Source organism: Moschus berezovskii, chromosome 3 (genome assembly GCF_049115385.1).
Source record: "Moschus berezovskii isolate FMDL1 chromosome 3, NW_MosBer_1.0, whole genome shotgun sequence".
NCBI classification, from domain to species: domain Eukaryota; kingdom Metazoa; phylum Chordata; class Mammalia; order Artiodactyla; family Moschidae; genus Moschus; species Moschus berezovskii.
In genome coordinates, this window is record NC_142462.1 from 17620888 (window position 1) to 17628129 (window position 7242).

The window sequence follows — 7242 nt, forward strand, 5'->3', positions numbered from 1 at the left end:
TGATGCGAAGGGCTGACTCATTTGAAAAGACCCTGATGCTGGGAAAGATTGAAGGCAGGAGGAAGGGGGGATGATGGAAGATGAGATGGTTGGATGGCATCACTGACACAATGGACTTGGGTTTGGGTGGACTCAAAGGAGTTGGTGATGGACAGGGAGGCCTGGCGTGCTGTGGTTCATGGGGTCGCAAAGAGTCAGACACGCCTGAGCGACTGGACTGAACTGACTAAATATTTTCATAGCACTTGGTGATTTTCCTTCATATAACCTTTATATTTTTTGTTCTATATTTCACTGTGTTTGTATTTCTTCTACACCTTACTCTTCCACAAGAAAGCAAAGGGATAACTGAGTCTTTTTATTGCCATTCCACATTCAATGCCTCACTAATTATCTCGCACATATTCTGTGCTTAGCAAATACATACTGAAATTTTATGACTTCTCTAAACTTATATGTTTCAAATTATCTTCTGGGTATCTCTACTTGCATGTTTTGCAGAGCCTTCAAAACAAAGACCCAAAGTAGATTTTATTTTTACTGAATTTCTATTTCCAGTTAATGGCACCACCAGAAACCAAAGCCAGAAACCTCTAAATCCTCCTTATCTTTGACTCCTCCACTCCCCTCTCACAACCAACTGGTATCTAAACCCTCCTGATTCTATTAGTTTAATATTTCTTCACCCTCCTCTTCATCCCCATGATACTGTTCATCCTTCCTCACTTCAAGCCCTCGTTGTGCCTGCATCACTGCAGTATCACTACAGTGTTATTATCGCAGTAGGCTGCTCATCAATCGCCCTTTGCATTTGAATTTCATCCTTATTAATAATCTTCAACTAACTGTTCTGCCTATTTTACAGATCAGAAAAACCAAGGTCTAAGGCTTTAAGAAACTTACCTCTGGTCACTGAACTAGTAAGTAGTAGAGCTGGAATTTACAATGGTGTATATCCCTAAATCAGGAGACTTGGGATAGATGTTCTAGACCTCGGCATGACCAAAAGCCCTAATCCAGGCATCCTGAATTATAAGACTATTTTTATACATGGATCACCCCCGGAAGCCTCTGCATTTCTTGAAAACAGAGAAAAGATCTTCATCTTGTCCCTCTTCCATCACCCATCACTGCCCCTCTCCCAGAACACCGCATAGTGTGTGTCCATTGCAGAATATCAAAGGATGCTTGAGACAGAAAGGAGAAGAAAAGAAAAATGAGGAAGTCTTCATCCAGGGGAGAGAAAGGGAGAAGGGTTCAAAGCAATAAGATGAAAGAGAGAGAAAGGAGCAGAAAACATAACTCAATTTAGATTCTTGTTCAGAAGTTATGCTTTTGCAAAAAAAAACATTGGCTTGAATTCTGGCTGCTGTTTTACTTAGTTCAGCACAAGGAAAATTCCAACTTGGCCTCTTCCCTCAGGAACATTTATGAAGAGTTAAGAGTTATATGGTGATGTGAAGTAAAGAAAGTCAGTTCACATATACCCTTCCTCAAAGTAAAAGTTAGCAGCTAAGTGCCAGCAAGTGAATCACCTCTCTTCTAAAAGCTCTCCCCTCTCTCCTTCAAAACAATTACAGTCTAAAATGCCAATTGATTTGTCACATTTTTATTTCTTTTTTACTATTTTGTGCTTTAAAAGTAATTTGGGACTGTATCTAGGGCTGCAATTTCTCCTCTATAGCAACTTAAAAGCCTTAAACCTTTCACTCTGATAATTAACCCACCATACTATTTCACCCAACTAACTTCCTGGAAATTTGATGACAGTACCCACCCCCAAAAACCTTTTGTAGGCTAGTTTTTGCCTCAGCACCGCAAACTCCCTCCATATCATGTTTCTCATGGGCGGCAGCTGAAATGAAATATGCAAACCATGTAATTGGAAAAAGATTCTGTCTCATTTGCCTCAGCTGTTCTTCCTTGTTGGAAATGCAAAGGAAAAGAAGGCAGTAAGAAAACCTTCCTGCTGACAATTTAGAAGAGAAGCCATCATCTCACAGCCACATCAGCAGGGGCGAGCCTGAGTTCTCTGCAGGCGCGTCTAACAGGCCCTTTGACCTCTGGACACTCATCAAGGTCCCTTGACACGAAATGAGAAGAGTTTCGATAAAACAATATGGTACACAATTACAGAGCACATCTTCAGTGGCCCCCTACTCATTGGCTCTGTTCCATTTCCAAAATGCTCTTGTTCTGCTTTTCCAAAAAAAAAAAAATTACCTCTAGCCAAAGTGCCACATGTGCAGAGAAATAATATATTCTGTTTTTATTTTTGTATGTTTTTCCATAATCCTGGTAATAAAACATATTAAAATGAGAATCTTCCTCATTAGGCTGGGGTTTATACGGGAGATGATTTAAAATTTTATAAATTTTCTATCACTTCTATATAATTTAGAATTTAATTGTTCAATTCATGAAATAGTTATAGCTAGCACTTATTATACTTGCCACGTGTCAGGCACTGTTCTAAGTGCCTCATGTATATTAATTGTGTCCTCAAAAGATCCTATGAGGTAAATGTTATTACTATGACTCCTACTTTTACAGATGACTGAAGCACAGCCAGGTTCAAACCCCTGCTCACATCACCAGCTAGGAAGTGGTGCCCGCACCATCGTGCCTCTTCCTTAGATCGGCTACCGTTTATGTGTCCACGACTTCTTTTTTTCCCTCTTTCTATGTTCCCTTTGGGGCCATTTTATTCATGTATTCTTTTAACAAATGCTTACCCTTAAGAGAATGTCATCAGTATATGGAGGAGATGCGAGGCACACCTCAAAGTCACGAGAGAGGGAAATAAAGTGGGCTTGGAGAATCCTTCAGAACATGTGGCAGAAGCAGTCAGTGATCCCTCGGTAGCCATGGATTCCTTATATTTCCAGCTTTCCTTGGAGGGAGCCACGTGACTAGTTCTGGCCAATGAGAAGAAGCAAATCCAACTGAGAACATATACAGGAGGACGGAGCATTCAACTATGTCAAATGCCACTGACGGGGCCAGTATGGTGGGAACCGAGAACTGACTGTGAAATTTCGCTATGTGGAAGCTATTACTGAACATGATAAAAATAGTTTCCCTATAGAAATTCACTAGCAGCATTACTGAGCCAGTAATATCCAGAAACTACACCACTGGTGGCATTTAGTTACAGAACCCAGACCCTTCTCCTCAAATCTATGCAGTTCTCTTACCGAACCCACTCAGAATTCTGTGTTTCTTTCCTTATGCCATTACACATCCACATATTCACACACACATATTGTATGTCATCAACTGAATTATTGGTCCAAAGTCTTTTACTCTCCTATAGTAGTGTTTTACGCCTGTAGTTTTGCCATGGTCTTATGGTAGATAGCGTGTATTTCTAAGCCCCTTCACTTTGGACTTCATCATATGATTTTCTTTGAGCAGTGTGAAAGTGAAGTAAAAGTCATTCAGTTGTGGCCGACTCTTTGAGACCCCATGGACTATACAGTCCATGGAATTCTCCAGGCCAGAATACTGGAGTGGGTAGCCTTCCCCTTCTCCAGAGGATCTTCCCTACCCAGGGATCAAACCCAGGTCTCCTGCATTGCAGGCAGATTCTTTACCAGCTGAGCCACAAGGGAAGCCCAAGAACACTGGAGTGGGTAGCCTATCCCTTCCCCAGCAGATCTTCCAGACCCAGGAATCAAACTGGGGTCACCTGCATTGGAGGTGAATTCTTTACCAACTGAGTTATGAGGGAAGTTGGCCAATGGGACCTTAGCAAAGACAACCTCAGCATTAAAATTGAAACTCACACACCAAAAAAAAAAAAAAAATGAGCAAATGAAACCAAACAAAAACACATAGATACAAAGAAAAGATTAATGGTTCCCGGAGGGGAAGCAGAATGAGGGGAAAGCAACATGGGTACAGGGGGTTAATTATATGGTGATGGATGAAAACCAAATTTTTGGTGATACGGTGTCATACAGAAGTTGAAATATAATGTTGTACACATGAAATATATATGTTTCTCACATGGCGCTAGTGGTAAAAATTCTGCCTGCCAGTGCAAGAGATTCAAAAGACATGAGTTCAATCCCTGGGTCAGGAGGATCCCCTAGAGTAGGAAAAACAACCCACTCCAGTATCTTTGCCTGGAAAAATTCCATGGACAGAGGAGCCTGGTGGGCTGTAGTCCATGGAGCTGCAAAGAGCTGGACACAACTGGGCAATATAGCACATACACACACTAAACATATAATGTTATAAACAATGATACCTCAATGTTTAAATTAAATAAATTCTAAGACAGAAAAAGAAGTTGAAACTTACCTGAGCAATTGGACTTGCCCTCTTGCAGGACTACACAGCCCCGAGAAAGTCCACACATTCAGGAGAGTCCACCAGTCCCATATAGGAACCCAAAGCAAACCTCCAACTTGGAATCTAGTCCAACCAATATCAGTCAAACTCTAGTTGACATGCAAAGGCATTAGAGAGAAATAAATGAATTTTTTGGTAGAAGCTGGTGAATTCTGCAGGGTTTCGTATACAGCATTATTGGGAATATAACTGACTGAGACAAAATTAAAGTTATAAATCTCTCAAATGTTCTGAAAAAAAGAAGGCACAAAGTTTTGCCTGGACTCTTCTCTAATTATAAACCTCAGATTAATCCCAAAATGCATAAAGCCACTCAATGCAATAGCCACACCACACAGTAAAACTGGTTCATTCTCCTTTTAAGAAAATCAAAGACTTTAAGAACTGGAAGGGGCCATCCACCACTTCTCTTTACATCTGAGGGTACCCAGGAAGTGAAATGACAGGTCAGATATCACACTACTAATCAGATGGAAGAGCTATTAGAATCCAGATTCTTAATGGTTATTTCAGTACTATTTCCACTGTGTCATACCACCTGTCTGAATTCTAAACTGAGAACTCGCAGGTTCAAGCTATATTCAGAAACAAGAAATCTAGGACTCAATACTATAAACGTTCATTCTCTTGTCACCCACAATATCCTCTTTCCTTTTTTATAAACTCCTTTCTGTCAGTGTCTGAACCACTCCAACACACACGCACACACACAGAGAATTGAATTCAGTCTTTAGACTTCATTTTGAATGCGATTCTACATCCTCTAGAAGTCTCTGTTCTATCAACAATTAACATACATATTTCAAATTTTTCATTGAATGATGTTTAAAAAAAAAGTAGTGTGCCCAGTAGAACCATAAAAGTATTCACCTAAAGGCTTCATTTTTCAGGCAAGAAAATTGAGCCCTAAGAAAAGTAAGATGATTTATCCAAAGTCATATGACTGGATGGATGGACTTTTCTCTAATTATAAACCTCAGATAGATCCCAAAATGCATAAAGCCGCTCAGTGCAATAGCCACATCATATAGTAAAATTGGTTCATTCTCCTCTTAAAAAACTGTTGAGTAGTTTTGACTCTCTCTAGCATCTAGTTCCCAACCCCTACCATTTATTGTCCTTGTGCTTAGTTGCTCAGTCGTGTCCGATTCTTTGCGACCCCGAGGACTGTAGCCCCCTAGGCTCTTCTGTCCATGGGATTCTCCAGGCAGGAATACTGGAGTGGGTTACCATTTCCTACTCCAAGGGATCTTCCCCACCCAGGGATTGAACCTGTATCTCCTAAGTCTCCTGCATTGGCAGACAGATTCTTTACTACTGCACCACTTGGGAAACCCAAAACTTACAACAAGGTACATATATTTGTGCCTTTATGGCTAGTAACTTCATTACTTCAGGGGAAATTAACTTTGGGTTACCTTTTCAATGTGGTAGTTCTTTTTTTTTTTTTTTCTAGAATGGAGATAGAGGTTTTGTTTTAGAGTGTAATCCAAGTATTTTGAAGGCTCTCAAAACTCTCTATGGCTTCTGCTGCTACTGCTGCTGAGTCCCTTCAGTCGTGTCCGACTCTGTGTGACCCCATAGACGGAAGCCCACCAGGCTCCCCCGTCCCTGGGATTCTCCAGGCAAGAACACTGGAGTGGGTTGCCATTTCCTTCTCCAATGTGTGAAAGTGGAAAGTGAAAGTGAAGTCGCTCAGTCGTGTCCGACCCTTAGCGACCCCATGGACTGCAGCCCACCAGGCTCCTCTGTCCATGCGATTTTCTAGGCAAGAGTACTGGAGTGGCTTGCCATTGCCTACTCTTTCTAAAAGCCATTTCTCTCTCAAGAAGATAGTGACTTGCCTTTGCATTGCTGCGTTTTGAAACAAAAGGGTAATTTGTATATTTAAAAGGCACTTTTAATCTTCTCATCTGCAGAGTTCAATGTTTGCAGAAACAACTCATTGTTTCTCCACCTTTTGTTTCCTTAGAAAAGAAGAGAAACTCAAGTACTCAGAAACCAAGTCTTTTGCCGAAAGTTGGACAAGAAGACACTAATTTAGCATTTTGCTTCTAAAAAGCTCTGGTATGAACTTTTGTATATTAGTATCACTAACTCCCACAAAACCAGCACCCATTGAAGTTATACTGTGTTCTAGACACCATGATATAACTTTTATATGCATGAACTTATTTACTCTACAATTATTGTAATCTTAGCATGTAGTACTATTATCCTCATTTTACAGCTGAGGAGGATGAATCTTAGAGGTGTTAAATAACTTCTCCAAAGTGACACAGGGGAAGAATATGTCCAATTTCTGGCCAGGGCTTCCCAGGCGGCGCTAGTGGTAAAGGATCCACCTGCCAGTACAGGAGACAGGGTTCAATCTCTGGGTTAGAAAGATCCCCTAGGGGGTGTAAATGGCAACCCACTCCACTATTCTTGCCTGGAGAATCCCATGGACAGAGGAGCCTGGAAGGCTACAATCCATGGGGTTAAGAAAAGAGTCGAACATGACTTAGCAACTAAATGACAACAACAACAATTTCTGGCAAAGATGCCATGTGTTTCATACAAACTATTACCAGCTCAGCATAGGGAAAGGATCTTGACTCTAGCACTGAAAGAGTGAGCAGAATGGTTTCTGGGGTCTTATGGTGAACTGCTGTAATTATGTATAGTGACTTGCTTGAGGCACTGTAAATCTCTGGGGATAAAAAGGATTTGAGCTATTTCATTAAGATAAGTTAAAAAATATACACTACCATATGTAAAATGGATAGCAAGAAGGAATTTGCTATATTATGCAGGGAGCTCCAACCGGTGCTCTGTGTCAAATCAGAGGGGTGGAATGGGGTGGGAGGTGGGAAGGAGATTCAAGAGGGAGGGGACATATGT